Consider the following 15320-nt stretch of genomic DNA (forward strand, 5'->3'; position numbering starts at 1 on the left):
GATAGAAATAGGCCAGGCGCGTTGGCTCACGCCTGTAATCCCAGCACTTTGGGAGGCCAAGGTGGGCGGATCACAAGGTCAGGAGTTCAAGACCAGTCTGACCAACATGGTGAAACCCCATCTCTACTTAAAATACAAAAATTAGCTGGGCGTGGTGGCACGTGCCTGTAGTTCCAGCTACTCAGGAGGCTGAGGCAGGAGAATTGCTTGAACCTGGGAGACGGAGGTTGCAGTGAGCCGAGATTGCGCCACGGCACTCCAGCCTGGGTGACAGAGTGAGACTCCATCTGAAAAAACAAAAACAAAATACCAAGCAAACAAATAAAACAATAGACATTTATTTCTCCCAGTTCTAGGCATTCCAAGATTGGGGTGCCAGCCTGGTAAGGTTCTGATGAGGGTGCTCTTCTAGTTGTAGGCTGCAGACTTCTTGTTGTGATCTCGATCTCACATGATGGAAGGAGCTAGCCAGCTCTCTACAGTTTCTTTTATAAGGGTCGTAATCTCTAATTCCCTCCCAAAGACTCCAGCTTCTAATACTATCACTTTGGTGGTTATAATTTCAACATATGAATTTTGTTGGGGATAAACATTCAGGTGATAGCAGCCCTCTAAGAGAGTTTTAAAACCTCTCTTAGCTGGGTGTGGTGGCTCATACCTGTTATCCCAGCACTTTGGGAGGCCAAGGTAGGCAGATCGCTTGAGCCCAGGAGTTCATGACCAGCCTGGGCAACATGGTGGAACTCCATCTCTACAAAAAATTTAAAAAACAGTGGTATGCACCTGTAGTCCCAGCTACTAGGGAGGCTGAGGTGGAAGGATCACTTGAGCCCAGGAGGTTGAGGCTGCACTTCGGCCTGGGCAACAGAGTGAGACCCTATCTCAAAAACAAAGCAACCAACAAACAAAAGAAAACTGATTTGCAATGCATCAGTGGATTGTGAATTTAATGGGCTATGGCTACATTAAAAAATAGAACAGAGAATATAATTTTATATCACATTTAGTAAGATAATGTCAGTCTGTTCAGGATACTATAGCAAAATAGCTTAGACTGGGTAATTTATAAACAACAGAAATTTATTCCTCACAGTTCTGTAAGTTGGAAAGTTCAAGACCATGGCACCAGCAGATTCAGTGTCTGCTGAGGGCCTGCTCTCTGCATCACAGATGGTGCCTTCTTGCACAGTCCTCACATGGCGGAAGGAACAAGCTCCCTCAGGCCTCTTTTATAAGGGCACTAATCCCATTCTAAAGGTCCTACCTCTTAATGCTGTTGGGAATTAGGTGTTAACACATGGGTTTTGAGAGGCAGACACAAACATTCAGACTATAGCAGATAGATATTGTTCCATGAAACTTTTGTTAAGGTTATGTTTTTGTGTGTGTCTAGACCAGCTGCATAATTTGTGGGATATAGGGCAACATGAAAATGCAAGACTCCTTGTTAAAAAATTTTTAAGAATTTCAAGATGGCAGTAGCAGAGCATTTAACCAAGAATGGGACCCTTCTCAGCACAAGGCCCTGGGCAGCTGCACAGGCCGCTCGCCCTTGGAGCCAGCCCTGGTGTGTGTATATATGTGTATGACCTGGGTTGAGATGGAAGATTATTTTCTAAAGCCACTGTAGTGATGTGTGCCAAGATCCACAGAGAGGATGGTTGTGGAAACTAGTGTGGGGTACCGGGAGCTTTCAGCCACTCCTGCTTGGTCTGCTCATCTGTACCTTGCCAGCCGGCTCTGCTCCCTCCATTCCTGCCTGCCAGTACCCACTTGCTGCCATATTGGCTCCTGGTTGGTTATGCCCAGCTCCAATGCCACAGCTTCCTCATCTCCAGCTCCCCCTTTCCCTGGCTTGCTTAGTGAGTCTGGAGACCCTTGGGCAATGGCTCAGACACTGCCTACAATTAAATGCTAAGGTTTCTTTTACCTTTGGCCCAGATGTCTCTCCTCTGGGTTTAGTCTGCTGTTTATTACTTCTTAGAAATTCCACCTGGATGTCCCTGAAGGGCTTCAGACTCGTTTTCCACCTCACCTTTCCATCTCCCTCCAAAGCTGCTCTTACTCCTGTATTCATCACTTTGCTTGGTGCCATGAATGTTTACTCAGTTGTCCACGCTGAAAACTGTGGGGATTATTCTTCATTCTTTTTTTCTTTCTTCTTCCCCACCTCCTCAGATCCCATGAGTTGCCAAGTCTTGTCGGTTTGGCCTCCTCTATAATTGCTTTAGAGTCTGTTCTCTGTCCTCCATGTCTGGCACAGAGTCTGACTCCTGAGCGGGATGTGCAAGGCCTTAACTCTGATCCTTACCTGCATTCTCATCGTCACCTCCCACCCCTGTCCCCCAACCCCTGCTCCAGCCACACATCTGTTCCCCCAGGTTCTCGGCTTCTTAACTGGGAGCAATAGCATCCCCCCCCCCATCCTTAAGGACATTTGGAAATGTGGGAGGGGCATTACTTTAGTTGTTGTCATGATTGGGAGTTGCTGCCAGCAATGAGTGGGTGGGGTCTGAGACAGCAAATGGCCTGCAGTGTGTGGGACAATCTACCAGACATGAAAGTGTCCCACCCAGAATTGCAGGTAGCCACCCTGCTGAAAAACAGAACGTGCTGTTTCATGCCTCTGCCCTTTGCACCTCTCTTTATCTGAGATGTCTCTCCTCCATCTTCTCTGCCTGGGAAACTCCTACATGTTCTTTGAGTTCCAGCTTAAAAATGCCACCACTCTCTGAAGCCTCCTGTACCCATTTTGCACATTGAGGTTAATTGGTCCCAGAGTACTTGTACCTCCCATGGGCCACTTTGAGTATGTCTTTTCCTGGCTTTGTCCTCCCAGCACCTAGCATGGTTTGGCAGGTAGTAGGTGGGCAATAAACTAGAGGGTGGCATGACTTAAGGAAATGCCACCAAAAGCCCCTCAGCTCTGCAGTTCTTGGATTAGGCTTTACTTGTTATACTTCAATTCTGTCTTCTCCTTCTTCCCCTGCCCCCTCTTTTCCCTTCTCAATTGCAGTCTTTCTAACTCCAGCATGTGCTTCTTCATTACTACAGATTGGCTATCTTCCATAGTTACAGTCATCTGCGGTTCCTCGAGGCATCTAAGAATTGAAATAGATCTTGGCCATCTTTGCTCCCGAGGTGTGATTGCAGTAGTTACAGCTCCCGTTTCCAAGGCAACAGCCTTCTTGTTATGAGTAGAGAGCTTCTCTTAGTGGATCTCCATTAGGAGAGAGGAGCCTTACTGCTCCCATCTCCATATTCAAACTTTCCCTGCTTTATTGCTTATTTATAACAGGCCAGTTTACACTGAAACAGGGCAGAGTTAAAATATTACTCGGCTCTGGCGGTTTAAAAACTGTTTTGAAGCATACTATACATGTGGAAGAGAGCACATTTAATAAGTATATATCTTCATGAATACCCTCTATGAGTGGCACCCAGATTAAAAAACACACACATTACCAGCACCCCAAAGCTTAACAGCTTTTCATGGAAATGTTGGATTTTTTTTGAATATGCATTTCTTATTATATCTGAGTCATATTTTTTCCCCAAAACAGCTGTAATCTAAGGTTCCACAAGATACATCCTGCTTTAAGAACGCTGAGCAATCAACACACAGACTAGATAGGTAACTTTAGATCATTACTATTTAAAAAAACATTTAAAAACATGATTTCCCCAGTGTTAGGGAGGCATCCTGGGGATGAGAGCCTCCAGTCTGGTGGATTCCCAGTTCTGTGGAGTGAAGGCAGGGCATAAGAGGAAGGTCTCCGTCCAGGCTGATTCCTCAAGCCCATGAAAAGCAGATGCATGCAGACATATGCACCCCCTCCTTATCCCATTCACCCCATTCTTCCATTTTAAAAAAGTCACTTGAGTATCAGCTGGTGTAAGTGGAATCAGCTTTTGAAGTCAGATCATTCCAGAGTGAATCCCATCTCTGTCATCCATGTCATGCGACTACAATTCCTTTCCTCTCTGGGTTTTAATTTCCTCATCTATAAAATGGGAACAGTATACTTCTCTTGCAGACTTAAAGTGAGGAAGAAAGGAGATAACAAATGTGAAAAATGCCAGCGTTGTGCTTGGTTCACAGAAAGTCACAAAAAATGGCAGTTTCTCTCTTTTCTTACCCAAAGTTGGAAATTGTCAGAGCCTTCGTCACATTGTTCCTGAATAACTTGTCATTTCTTTGCCTCCTATGTCCCCTGCCCCAGTGCATCTCAGATGCTTCTTTCTCCAGATTTATCTTCCTGAATCACTCTTTGTACCTTTGCTATTAAAAAGACTTGAGAAGATTTTCACGGCACGTGTGCTGAAGCTAGGCATAGAAGGGCTTCATAGAGCAGCTCCACAGCTTCTGGGGTATCCCACACCTTATTCTTCCTGTTGTGATGCCCTTGGGTCGTGGTGAAGGGGGTAGTTGGCCACCCTGTGCCCTTCTTTTCCTATCGTAAAACCTGTGCTGGGTTCCTCAGCTTTGCCACAATCTAAGACATTTGGCTCCTTCCTGGAGATACCATCTGGATCCAAGGATTTAAGGAGCTCCATCCTGACCCTTGGACTCTGTGTCAAGTCAGGTCTGGCCTTGCCTTTGTGTTCCTTTTTGGGAGACTGGGCTTCGGCTTTGTTCCCAAGTTGTGATTTCTACCTTGCCCCCGATTCTGGTGACTTTCTCAGTTCCAGCCTTGGTGTCTTACCCCGACCTCAGCTCCTCTGGAATGGCTTCTTCCTTTGGACACTCAGCACCGAGAGTCAATCTTCCCTCCACTCCTGGTGCTTTATCTTGGACACCCCTACTGTAGCCCTGAACCAGCTGCCTACTTAGATAGCCACCATTATCTGGGGCCATTGTTTTCAGATACCCTGTCTCATGGAGCAAGTGCCTCTTAGTAACACAGCATGTCATTTCAGCATGAATTGATTGTGTGCACTTATTTGGAACTTAGCTATCTAACCTTTTATCTATATAGAACATGGTGGAGAATCAAGAAACATTAAAAAGTGGAGCCAAAACATAGATGTGAAAAAGTCTAGGGATCATATTTTTTACTCTTAGGAGAAGGCCTTAGGCCCTCAGAGGCAGGTATTCTTACTTTAGACATATGGCTAATTGGCTTTTAAGTGCACAATAAATTAGCAACAGCCAATTATTCACAATAGGGAGAAATGACAACCTATTAGAAAGGTGGGGGAGGATGGGAAAAATGATAAATGCATAAAGGAGGTGAAAAATTGCATTAAAGATTCGGGAGTGATGTTAGCATTTTAAAAGACGCTGAGAGCATCCTTGAAATACAGAATGTTCACGATGGCGACCCTTAGTCATCTACAAAATGTCCTTATAATTTTCTCAAGATGATAAGGAAGAATGCTACTATACATTCTAAGATGTCTACCTAAAATAGCTAAAAGAAAAAGATTTCCATGTTTATTCAGGCTAAACCTTTATTCATTCATTCATCTAATATTTAATGAATGCCTTGATATGGCATTGTTCTAGGTGCTGAGAATATGTTACAGAGCAAAACAGACAAAATCCCTGTCCTCTTGGATATTAATCTAGAAGACTGGGCTTTTCAGAGAAAGTAATTCTTCATGACCTGAGAGGGTCAAGCTTTTTGCCTTTGTTATTTTTAATAGACTGTATAGGACATTTTTCTATATTGTGAATAGAAGATTAAGTGGAAGAGATTATTTCTCAGATGTCAAAACTGACGTCTATGAATGTCATAAAACACATTGAAAGTCTCTGAGGTGCTTGACTTACTTAGAGTATTTCATTTTTCATCACAACAGGAAGTAGGAAGTGCGGTTTGTTTTTTGCTCTTGGGGAAATGGCAGAATAGAAAGGTGCAATGACTTGCCTGAGGTTATACAGAGTTTAGTGACACTCTTGCACTACTAGATGATTTCTCATTTCCAGGGTCAAGTCTCTTGATTAGGGACTGTCATTCAGTTCATGTAAGGAAAAAGGGAGGAAAATGCCGAAATTTTAAATATAAAAGGGAAAAAGGGAGTGATTTAATGTTTGTGTAATTAGTCCTAAAATGAATTCCTCATCTGTGGTTTTCTGGGTCAGACAGCAGACTTAAGATCTGTTTGTATATTAGTGGCTTAACTGGCTCTCTTAAGGATGTAATTTCAACTGTAATTTTCCATCTTTTCCCCCTTTCCTCTGGCATCCTTATAGAAAGTTCTTAGCTGTTATTTGAGGCTTTCTAAAAATTATCAAAATGAAGTAGCTACTGAGCTTTTATTTTGGTCCTTAATCAGAAAGGACTGAAAATGATGGTTCTTGGTGGAGAATTCTTTAGATAGTCTTCACCTCCAGTTGAACCCCTGAAAGACTATGAGTTCCAGCCTGGCCAGGTGGCTACCACTCCTCCAATAGGTTCTACTTGCATGAGCAATCATTTTCCCATGAAAGCACAATGCTTCCATGTACAGCTTTCCTTTTACCTGGTATTCAGTTTGTGACGTTCTGCTTGGAGAGTGAGCATTTGATTTATTATTTTGTCTGAAGGTCATTTTTATATAGGGCTATGTCATATGCTTTACATTTTAGCCCTTGGAGGATGTGACAAAATGCTTTTACGACTCGATTTCAGTTTGTGAAAACATAGGTTTTTCAGATTAGAACTCTTATGTTATAGTGCTAATAAAGCCAAAGGGTTGAAATATTATTAAAAACATTCCTTTTTGTCTTTCTTTTTAATATCATGGAATTATGTGCTTTTTCAAGTGTTAAAGGAAAGTGATACCCATTGGTTTGCAGTATTTTCATGGTAACATTTAATATGCTTTGTTCATAAATGGTCTCAATTATAATACTCTCTGCATACGAGAAACCCTACACTTAGGAGATAGAGAATCATGAAACAAAATGCTCTGTCATTTTTATTAGACAAGGCAGAGACAGTAAAGAAAATAAAGAAGTCCTCCCAAAGACTTCATTTTTAAAAAGCTGTTACTGGCTGGGCGTGGTGGCCCATGCCTGTAATCCCAGCACTTTGGGAGGCTGAGACAGGCAGATCACTTGAGGTCAGGAATTCAAGACTAGCCTGGCCAACATGGTGAAACCTTGTCTCTACTAAAAATACAAAAAATTAGCTGGTATTGTGGGTGTACACCTATAGTCCCAGCTATTCGGGAGGCCGAGGCAGGAGAATCACTTGAACCCAGGAGGCAGAGGTTGCAGTGAGCTGAGATCATGCCACTGCACTTCAGCCTGGGCAACAGAGTGAGACTCTGTCTCCCCACCCCCTCCCCACCAAAAAAAAAAAAAAAAAAAAAAAAAAAAAAAAGCTGTTACTTAAGGAAGTACATTAGCATTTCTCTGTCTAAAGTAAGAAAAAGCTACCTGGCATGTGGAATGGGCTCATGATGTCTTTGCACTTATTTGAATTTTTGGCTAGAGTGGGATTAGGAGTTGATGTTGGACAGAATATTTCTATGAGGACTGAATTCTGTGGGAGGTTCACTGGGTTTTCTCAGTGTGCCCAAGGTGCTGCTGACTCTTTTACTGTCCTTGTCACTGAGCCAACTATCGTTTTCATTTTGTAAGTGGCAATGACCATTAAACAATTGAGAATGTTTATTGTCTTTTCAAAGAAAACCATATAATTTTTAAAGAGCCTATGAAAGCTGACATGGTAACTTTGACCTAAGTATTTTGTCCATTTTGTTTGGGATATGGAGTCAAGCCTTTTGATTTCTTGAACTTGGGAAATGTTATTTTCTAATCACCCTCGGGGGTCTGGAAAAGGTTAAGGAAAGGTTCCCATATTATAAATGATGTGAAGGATTCTAGTCGTCTCTGACTAGAGACAGAGATGAGGAAGACAAGACAAGCCCTTTACTGAATGGGTGCTAGAACCGAAGACTTTCTCCTTCTGTGAGGATGCTCTGAGGGAAAGGGAGGAAAGCCAGTCCTTGTTATGAATTATTTATTGTAGCTCTGACTTCAAGGATTGTGAAAAATGATACTAAAAACTCAAAAAGGTTGATGCTATCATCAAACCCTGACAGTGCACTCTGAAAACATGCTGGGAAATTCCCTTCAAGAAATCCAGGGTGCTTTCTGCTTAAGGAATGGCTATCAAAACAAAAGATAGCGGTTGAATTCAAAGTGCTTCAAGAGAGGTATTAGTCGGGATGCTTATTTGGTCAAAATAAGAACACAGAAGTTTATTTTACTCTCATCTATAATGGTCTGAGCATAAACAAACCAAGACTGAGAAGATAACTCCATGATGTTAGGGAGAAAGTTTTCTTTTATTACTATGCCATCTCTACCACATAGCTTCTTTCTTTCAGCTAAGATAGTTGCTCCACTTTCTATCACCATGGGAAAAGGAAGTAGGAAAGAGGAGGGCGGCCTTCTTTCTTTTCTTTTTCCTTTTTTTTTTCCTTTTAAAATAAGAAACATGATCTCACTATGTTGCCCAGGCTGGTCTCAAGCTCCTGGGCTCAAGTGATCCTCCTGCCTCAACCTCAGGCATAGCTGGGACTACAGATGCACACCACTGCACTGGGCTTCCAACCTCCTTTCCTTCTAAGAGCATGACCTGGAAGTTGAAAACATCTTATTCCATTAGCCAGAATCAATCACATAATTACTTTTCTACAAGGGAGGCTGGGAAATGTAATCTTTAGGGAAGCAGCCATGTGCCCAGCTAAGGCTTCTGTTACTATAGAGGAAAGAGAAGATGGATACTGGGGAGACAGCTAGGAGCCTCTGCTACACTGGAATAGTGACATTTGCCTTTCAGTGTTCCTGTACTGCTGTGGCTTTTAGGCAAATTCAAACTTGACATAACACCTTTTTTTTTTTTTTTTCTTTTTCTTATTAATACGATCTTTGTCTTTCCTCTCTCAAACCCTGAGCCAACGATGTTCCCCAGGCCACCTGGGGAGTTATAAGAAAAGAAACATACAGGGCTGATGAGACATGGGAAAAAGAACTATGGGAGGTGGAGACGGCTGCTTCACATGGCGAAGAGGATGAGAAAGGCCACCATCAGGCAAAAGAGCCCCATGGCTTCCTAGGGGGTAAAGCCTAGAATGGCGTAGGAAAAGAGCTGCTGCTTCAGAGAAGGTTGCCAGGCATAACCAATGATGAGGCTCCCAAACACAGTCCCAATCCCAGCCCCAGAGCCTGCCACCCCAACTGTGGCAGCCCCAGCCCCAATGAACTTGGCTGTTGTGTCAATGTCCCTTGAAATGGCACTGGTTTGGAAGCTGCGGCCAGGGAGGAGTGAGGTAAGGGGAAGTGAGACTGCCAAGCTGCTATGTTCTCACCTGTCAGTGTCTCTGGTCGTTTCAGCACCACTGTAGGTAGCGGATGGCTTAGCAGCTGTGAGGCGCTCTTGACCAAGGAGGGAGTGGAGATGAACTTGGAGCAGGTGTACATTTTCAGGGGGTAGGGAGCTGTGGCAGGAGAGCTGCGCCCAGTGCAGGGAAGACACAACACCTTTTAAAGAGACATTATTATTCACAGACAGCATCAGACCATATCATGCAATATTTATATCTTGCTTAATGTATTGTTTAGATATCCATGTTAGGAAAGTAAATTTTGAATGTTTTGTTAATCTAAAGTTTTTTTTTTTTTTTGAAAAAGAGTCTTACTGTGTTTTCCAGGCTGGAGTGCAGTGGCGTGATCTCAGCTCACTGCAACCTCCACCTCCTGGGTTAAAGTGATTCTCCTGTCTTAGCCTCCCAAGTAACTGGAATTACAGGTGTGCTCTACCATGCCCAGCTAATTTTTTGTAATTTTATTAGAGACGGGGTTTCACCATCTCTTGCCCAGATTGGTCTTGAACTCCTGGCCTCAAGTGATCCACCCGCCTCGGTCTCCCAAATTGCTGGGATTACAGGCGTGAGCCACCATGCCTGGCCTGTCAATCTTAACTTAAAAGCAACTGTAGTTTCTTCAAACATTCTCCTGTGGAAAGAATGCAGTCATTTTGGTAGGTTGAAATGTTTACGTGGAATTTCCGTCAGCACAAATCCTTATGCCTTAAAATGAGAAAAGGCTTCAGAAAGGGCACCCACTAGTGGGTAGGTCAAAATTGTTCATTCTGGATGAATTTGATTCTGGAGTTGTCAGTGGTCAACAAATAGAGTTTACTTCATGATGTTGACTCTAGGAATGGAGCCAAAACACTACAACCTCATTTATAACTTCCCTACCTCTGTGGGGAATCATATTAATAAGTAATTTTAGGGTCTGGGTTCTCAGATAATTTTATTAAAATAAAAAAATGTCTCCTGTTTCTCTACAAGAAGATACTGCCAGAAAGCTGTGCCATTTATTCTTTCTGGCTACTTCCTGTCTGGATTTTGTTTATTGCTCTCTGCCCAGAGTGCTCTATCAGAGGGAACTACCGTATGGCTAGGAAGATTTGTTTGTATAACAGTGTGCGAATATTTTGTCCTGGCTGGTAGGAAGTAAGCTGTTTCTGATAGATTCTTGTTGTAAAGCCTAGCACATATCATATGTTATAGATTTTTAGTTGTGATTTCTAGTTGCATGTGAATTTGCATTTTGCCCTCGGTTTTTCTCTTATCCCATCACACAGAAGAGATGATTTCGAGGTGTGAGTTTTTTTCAGATCCTGTCTTCTTCATAAGGACGAACTAGACTTGCAGCCTGTCCCTTCTGGCCGTCACTGGAGTTAGCAGGCCCTGTCTCTTGTTTGATTTGAGGCAAACGTTCTTGTTGTCTTAGCAGTATAACGTCTCAAGTGTGGTTCTGATTTTTTGTTTAGCAACGAAAAGTCTCAGATTCTCTAGGGTCCCTTGTTATCACTCCTCCTTAAACACTTTTCAGAAGGCTCGGCAGTAATAACAGCTACTATGGAAGAAGACAGGGTGTGTACAGTCATCAAAGCTTTATCTTTGGCATACAGAGTTATGTTTTTAGAAAAGAAAACAATTAGAAAAGAAACTTTTTTTTAAAAGAAAAGATTGTCTCTATTTTTTCCTTCTTTTTTTTGGTTGGCAAAAAAGCATTTGATGAGCTTCCCTTTAAAAAACTGTTTGGTTCGGGTCTCTGTTTCTAGGAAAAGTAGTCTTACCGTTTTTCAGGTGAGGCCACCGATGAGTGATTTTGCTTAAGGTCATATAACATAGTATGGCCTATGTTCTTCATTGGACCACATTCTTTTCCTTCTTTCTTTTTTTTTTTTTCACCCTCAAATTACATGCACGCTCATGGGAATCCCACACAAACGTGAAACTCCTGGACCACATTCTTTTCAGTGAGTTATAGCAAGTGACTCTATTTATAGATGACCAAAAGGTGGTTGTATGCCCCAGGAGATACATTAGCATTTTAGATAAAGTAAGAGCCTAGAGAAGGCAGACTCCCTCTATGGCAAGTCCTTCCTGCTGGGGCCTGGTCTTATTCATCATGGTGTCTCTAGTGCCAAGCTCAGCGCACCTGGCACATTGGAGTCTGCGGCATATGCTTGTTGGCTGTTGAATTAGTGACTATGACACCGTTGTGTTGGAGGATGACAGTTTAACAAAAAAGAGAAAAGATTTGAAAGTGAAATTTTCTCAGGCAGCCTAAGGAGGGTTGGATCAGCTTAGATGCAGAAGGGAAAGAGATTATCTGCAGGAGTCTGGGAAATCATGGTGGGTTAGACAGGAGGAACCAAGATCCAAGGAATTTAACAAGGACCTGTCTCAAAATTGGATTTTTAACTCCCATATCTTCCAAGTACCTTCGTTTTTGTTTCTTAGGTTTATGAAGTTATTTTTAAAGTTGAATCTGTTGCTGTGTTGTGTTCTTAGTGTGTAGCTCTGGGAGGGGGACACAGTTGTGTATATGTGAGCAGGAGCTGCTCAGGGGAGGCCTCTGGTAGGAGCTGCAATGCTGGACTCAATGGCCCAAACTTGCATCCCTGGACCCAGAGTCCTGGGACCATCCTGCATTTCATGTTTACTCACCCAGTTCATTAATGTTCCTGGAAATAAAAACTTACATTATTGCCTTTGTAGAAGGACTGTGCTTAAGACTGCTGTATCTAGTCTTTAAGAGCCTAGAAGGAAACTTTTGGCAATATCTTTCTGTCTAGGCTGCAACGTTTGGTAGTTGGTTGAGACCTGAATAATGGAAACACTGGCTTCTTAGTTTTAGTGTGTTGGAAGTGCTTCAGAACTCCCAAAGCACTTCATGAATATCTACTCAGAGCAAGCATTACATTTCTATCCTACAGAAAGAGATACTGAAACAAAACAAGAAGATATATTTTGAAACACCATTTAGAAGAAAATGAAGCAATCACTAATCATCAGGGAAATGCCAGTCAAAACCATTACAAATGAGATACCACTTCATACTCATCAGGGTGACTATCCAAAAACCAGAAACAGCAAGTGTTGGTGAGGATGTGCAGAAATTGAAGACCTTGTGCTTTGCTGTTGGGAATGGAAAATGGTGCAGCCGCCATGAAAACCTGTATGGTGGTTTCTCAAAAAGTTATATATGGAATTACCATTTGATCTAGCAATCCTGCTTCTGGATATATATCCAAAAGAATTGAAAGCAGAGAGGTGAACAGATATTAGTACATTCATGTTCATAGCAGCATTATCCAAAATAACCAAAAGATGGAAACAACTCAAATGTCTGATGACAGATGAATTGATAAACAAAATGTGACAGATGAATTGATAAACAAAACAAAATATATAAATATAAATATTATTCAGCCTTAAAAAAGAAGGAAATTCTGGCCAAGTACAGAATTCCCAAAGTAATCTTAGCACTTTGGGAGGCCAAGGTGGGTGGATCACTTGAGGTCAGGAGTTTGAGACCAGCCTGGCCAACATGGTGAAACCCGTCTCTACTAAAAATACAAAAAAAAAAAAAAAAAAAAAATTAGCCAAGTGTGGTGGCACATGCCTGTAATCACAGCTACTTGGGAGGCTGAGGCAGGAGAATTGCTTGAACCTGGGGCAGTGGTTGCAGGGAGCCAAGATTGCACCACTGTACTCTAGCCTGGGTGACAGGGCAAGACTCCATCTCAAAAATAAATAAATGAATAAATAATAAATAAAAATAAAAATGAAGGAAATTCTGACACATGCTACAACATAGCTGAACTTGAAGATACTATGCTAAGTGAAATAAGCCAGATGCAAGAACAACTATTGTATGATTTTCATTTATATAAGGTACGTAGAGTAGTAAAATTCAGAGAGACAGAAAGTAGAATAGTGGTTACCAGGGATAAGGGGAGCAGGCAATGGCAATTTAATGTTTAATTGGCACTGAGTTTCAGTATGGGATGGGGAAAAGTTTCTGGAGATGAATGATGGTAATGGTTGTATAATAATGTGAATGTACTTAATCCCAGTGAACTGTACGCTTAAAGATGGTTAAAATGGTAAATTAAAAAAATTTAATTTTTGTGGGTACACAGTAGGTGTATATTTTTGTGGAGTACATGAAATGTTTTGATGCATGCATGCAATGTGAAATAAGTACATCATGGAGAATGGGGTATCCATCCCCTCAAGCATTTATCCTTTGTGTTACAAACAATCCAATTATACTCTTTTAGTTATAAAATGGTAAATTTTATGTATCCTTTACACAATAAAAAATATGTGCAAAAATATTGAATTGTTTTAAGATATTAAGTAAAAGAAAAAGGAATTGAAGAAAGTCATGATTGTTTTTTTCCCAAAGTTTTATAATAATCACTAAAAAGCTGACTGTTACTGTCTGTTGATTCTTTTAATCAAGTAAAAAAAAAGACTTCTGTTTTTCTGTGTGCTTTTAATTTGTTTTTTTAAAAAAACCTCTTAAAAACTATTGTCATACCAAACAGAACTGGTAAATATTTAGCTTTCCCAGGTGGGTGTACATGGTACTCACATTTGTCCAGCTGACCTCCTTTGCAAAATGATCTGAAAGAGATCTTATCACCTTGACTATAAAGAAATCCCACACAGTGATAGCTGCCACCTCCAAGAGAGTCCTGGAATCTGCTTAAGCTCAGGCAACTGAAATGTTAAACACTAAACCTATGCAAGGAGAGCTCTTGCTTCTTGGGGACTGGATTGGTGTTTTCACCTATTCTTCCATTGTTTTTGAAGATGAGCTGCTTTTAGAGGTTTGGAGACATCAACTGACTTCTCTCTTTTCTGTACCTCCTGAGGCAACCAAAGCATGAATACAGTTTTTTCTCCTTCCTCTCTCTTTATATACTTGGTCTTTGATCTGTGATCTATGAGAAGGCTGAAGCCCCCTTACAGGACAGTTTACGATTTACTGGGAGTACATGGAAGTCCTGGACTAGGGTGATGTGGCTGCCTCAAATTGCATAGGAGTGATTAGCTTAGGATACGAGCTTCTCGACTTGTTTATACACAGGGCCTTACATCCTCCTCTTTTTTTGTGCCGTTTTCTGAAACACCAAGGCCTTTGTTTTACATCTATTGTAAGGGGGATTAATGTATTTGTATATACATGAAACCTTCTTGGGAAAGAATCTTAGAAGTGTATTTTTTAAAAACTCGAGCCTGAAAAGTAGATGTTTAACTTCAGGTTCGTGACGTTTTTTTTTTTTTTTCTGTACATCTGTCTCAATTTGATTTATTTCCTGGTATAATGACAAATGCACTTTGGTTTTGATACTTTGATGTGGATAACTTGTGTTCAAGTTGTCTTTTGTCTCTGCTGTGCTTACGTTTACTTTTTATAAAGCTGTTGGTATATGGAGAACATCTAAATGTTGGAGCATTAAAGTTGAAAGGTCTTTCAAAGACACATAGTCAGAAACACATCATAGAACAGCAGGAATCTTTTGTACTCATGCTCCTGACAGTTAGGGATCTAGTCTTAACTGTTGTCAAGTTTAGACACCTAGTGATTTAGAAACGAGCCTGCTCCACTGTTGGACAGTCACTGGAAACTAGTTCATTCTCTGAAATCTTTCCCTTTTTAATTCCTTAGGTCTTAGTGTTCTGCCATCTAGAGCATTAAATGAAAATGGTATAATCCAATGATACTTTATCTAAGCTTTGAAAACAGACTCAAATTACAGATCATTCACGCATTTTCTCACAAACCACATATACAAAAGACAGCCCCCGTTAAGAAAGTATAAATTCAGAGTATCTTAAGAATCCCCTCCAAACAATTTTCTAAAGTTAGGCCAGATAGATTAAGATTCCTTATTCTTAAACTGCACCCAGGCATTACGCTTTTCAAAGGCCCCTGCAATGTACAGCACAGATGCATGATTAAACATTTCTTTATTTGGTGAACGTCTTACATGAAGCGCAGGGTC

General features: G+C 41.4%; 1 protein-coding gene and 1 pseudogene across 7 annotated transcripts in view; one reads left to right on the plus strand and one right to left on the minus strand.

Moving 5' to 3' along the window:
- ANKRD44 (ankyrin repeat domain 44) overlaps nucleotides 1–15320 on the plus strand; it is a 346841-nt gene that overhangs the window by 39564 nt on the left and 291957 nt on the right. The window lies entirely within an intron of this gene.
- Nucleotides 8962–9980, minus strand: LOC126932156 (ATP synthase F(0) complex subunit C2, mitochondrial-like; annotated as a pseudogene).

This window comes from Macaca thibetana, chromosome 12 (genome assembly GCF_024542745.1).
Source record: "Macaca thibetana thibetana isolate TM-01 chromosome 12, ASM2454274v1, whole genome shotgun sequence".
NCBI lineage: Eukaryota > Metazoa > Chordata > Mammalia > Primates > Cercopithecidae > Macaca > Macaca thibetana.